We start from the raw sequence: 3,839 nt of genomic DNA, 5'->3' as shown, positions 1-3,839 counted from the left end.
CCTATTTCCAATAAAAACAAAAGGAAACTCACGTTAAACTCATTCACTTGAAAATTACATAATAATCACAATGCCTATTTCCAATAAAAACAAAATGAAACCCATATTAAACGTGTTCACTTGGAAAAGTACATAATAATCATAATGTCTATTTCCAAGTTACGACTTGAGATTCTCATCCCTTACGTACTTCTTAAAACCGATTTATATGCCCATGATTCATTGCACTGTAGCCATAAAAATTACATGACTCCAACTGAATGAATAATACACTCAAAGTGTGTAATATATTATATAACTATGTCATAATTGCATATAATTTCAAAAGCTCGACATAGAGCAATTTAAATCGGACATATGTCCCCAATACTAATTTAAGTCAAAATCGAGCCAAAAGCTCAACAACCCAATTGACTATTTTATATAAATCATCAAAAGCAATATAACGTATTTAACTGGCGCTTATGCAAATACATGTTCCGAAGACATGATTAACTCAAGAAAAACATCATTGATTGGGAAAAATCATTTTTCAATTAAAACCATACCGTTTATATTTTCAAAAGGTCTCATAACACTATAATATGCATTTACTATAAAATAATCTTTATTTAAATGATAATTATCAAAAGGACACACACTTATTGTTTATTTATCAAAATGTCTAAAACCCAAATATAAACATTCAACATGATTTATAAAACCAAATATACCCAATATGCAAAACTCACCAAATAATCCACACATTGATAAGTAGCAAGTAAAATATGTTAAAACTTTAAAATTGACATTTTGGCTTGTACATAGTTTTCACAAAGCAACTTGAACTCTCCTTACTACATTTAGGCTAAATCTAGGTTTTACCTCAATCTTGAGATTCATTTAGTGAAGAGATAAAATCATCAAACTACAACTCCAAATATATGGGGCAAAGCTCTTAATAACACTTCCTTTTCTTCCAATTATTATTTATTTCGACAAATGTACAATGATTAGAATATTTAATTATGAAAAAACAAGTCACCCAATTATTATTTCGAAGAAGAATCGAATCATTGATGAAAAATAACGCACAAAGAAAACAATTTGAATTTCAAACGAGTGTATTTCCACCAACAATTATCAATAAATATATGAGACGTGGAAATAACGAAATTTTAAGAACAGTTGAATCAGGTATTGGAATTATGCATGATGAGAAAATACACAAGTATTAATCTCAAAGAAATATCCGTTCAAAGATAGTACTCATTTTCTTAAATATCATTTAAATCGTCACTTCTTAAAATCATAAAACATTTGAGATCAAAGAAGTGGTATTCATTTTAATATACTTAGAAGTCGTCCTTCTTCTAAGCATATAAAGATTAAGCACATAAAAGAATTTGATTAAAAAAATTAACACAAAAAAAATATTCCTCAAAGTCTAGCCGATGAGCAGAGATCATCACTCACTATTGTGGCCGATGAGAAGTTCATCTCTTACCACAAGTCTCTCATCGCTCATTCTTAACACTCATCGGTCAACACTCATCGTACAACACTATGTCTCTCATCGTTCAAAACTACGATAATACTCATCGCTCAACACTACGATAATACTCATCGCTCATTATGTGAAAATGCATATCACTCAACACACAACTCATTGCTCAATAACTATGTCCAGATAACTCTCTCATTGGACAACACTGTATCCAGATATCAACTTTATGGCATAACTTCTTGTTCGGATACCCTTCTTATCGCTCAAGACATTTTGAATAACACTATATCACTCAAATCATAACTCTCATGGCTCAAGGTTATGATTCATAGCTCAAGTATGTGACCGGATAGAGTCTTCATCGGACACCATTTCATCCGGATTGATCCTTCACCGGATACAACTTCATCCAGATTGGTCCTTCATCAGACACAACTTCATCCGGATTAAGCTTCATTGGACAACACTTTGTCCTCCAAAAATGCTATAAAAATTATATTAGTTAAATTCCAAACTTATAATCACATATGAATTAAAAATATTTTACTCCCCTCTGAAAATATATCAGATAAAACTCAAACACTATAATAGTTGACATCAGTTGATAAAAATCCATATACTCCCCATGGAATTTATATCTCATTCAAAACAATATACAAGATATAACATTATACTCTCTTTGAAAACAGATAAGCCTAGGTTCTGAACTGCTTTGTTTAGAAGCTGTGTTGAAGACCAAGTCCTGAACTGTGTGTTCAGAAGCTATAAATTGAAGACAGGTCCTGAACAGAATTACTTAGAAGCTATTTTAAGCACAAATTTCTATAAACTCCCTTGCTATTGCTGCATATTTCTTTGTTGCACTCTTTTTCTCAGTAGCAAAGGACTCTCTTTCTTCATCCAGACTTTTCTTATCAGCAGCAATGCTCTTAGAAATATCCAAAAATCTCTTCTTAGATTCTTTCACAAATTATTTCCTCTCAGTCTCAAATTAGCTCTTTCAAGAATAACTTTGCATTATTCATCTCAAGACCTTTCATTTTGCTTTCAAGCTTCTTCCTTTCATCATCAAACTTCTTCTCTGCCTCTTTAAACCTCTTTTCACAATTAGACTTCTTTTTAACATTAGTAAATTTATTCCTTTCCTTTTTAGACTCTAACAAACTTTCCAGTTCAATTATCTTTTTCTTTTCTTTTTCAAGAACTCTTCTTTCTGAATCCAATGCCATTTCAGCTTCATAAACTCTTGTAGTTAACTCATGATTTTTCTTTAATTGCTCAATATCTCTTTCTTTGGAAATCAGGTGAAAATCCTCTAGACATGAATTCATCAATTTGTTCTAGTAAAAGTTTCTTTTCCTCATGAACCTTTTCATTTTCTTTAACCATATCTTTAGCCCAACAAAGATTTGAATGGTTGTCATAAAACATTTCAATATATTTGTCTTGTTTTCCTTTTCCAATTTCTTTTCAAGTTCAGTAACTCTCTCTTTCAGATCCTTGTTCTCTCTTTCTATCTTTAAAGCCATTTAAAAAAAAATCAAATTGATTAATCTCACTTGATCTGTTTATAGTTCAAAACTTGGAAACCAGATTAATAACTTTACTAGTCGGACAACACTTAACACTTTCCAAACTTCCTTATCGGACAACAAATATATCTCCCAACAAATGTTATCGGACAAACCTGCTCTGTCAACCCTTATCGCCTAAAACACTTATCGTTCAAGTATTTATCGTACAAAAACACCTTATCACTCACTTCCCTTATCGATCAACACAAAACACCTTATCGGATAGGCCTTTATCCGAGAACAACTCCTTATCGTCTAAAACTTAATCGCCTAACTCTTACAAATCAGACAAGTCTAATCGTTTAAAATTGCCAACGATGAAGAAATAGGATATCAGGCAACAAAAATTCAATAGGCGATGAAGATATCTTATGCTTGATGAAGATGTTCATCGAGCGATGAAGATGTCAGTTAGTGAAAAATCTAGAATTCAATTAAAAAAAGCTCAAACTTACACCAATTTGAACAAAACTTACACAGGCTGATCCGCAATTTGATTACAAACAAGTTTCCAATACCAAAAGTAATTAAAACATATCAAATTGTCCAAATTTGATGAAAAATCTCAAGAACAGGTTCAAGAACTTTTAAAGAACACAAATTGCCAAAAATTCAAAATTGACACTTGAAATCAATTCAATTACGAAACTGAATTATTCAAATCAGTTTCAAATTGAAATTTGTTGGTCCCAAAAGGGTCTACAAGAATACTAAACAGTTTGTAGAAGGGGGGGGGATGAATACAAACACAATTTTCAAATTTAAAATATATATTGATA

The sequence above is a fragment of the Cynara cardunculus genome (assembly GCF_001531365.2).
Source record: "Cynara cardunculus var. scolymus isolate 2C chromosome LG 5, CcrdV1, whole genome shotgun sequence".
Lineage (NCBI taxonomy): Eukaryota > Viridiplantae > Streptophyta > Magnoliopsida > Asterales > Asteraceae > Cynara > Cynara cardunculus.
Note: the sequence above shows the minus strand (reverse complement) of the source record.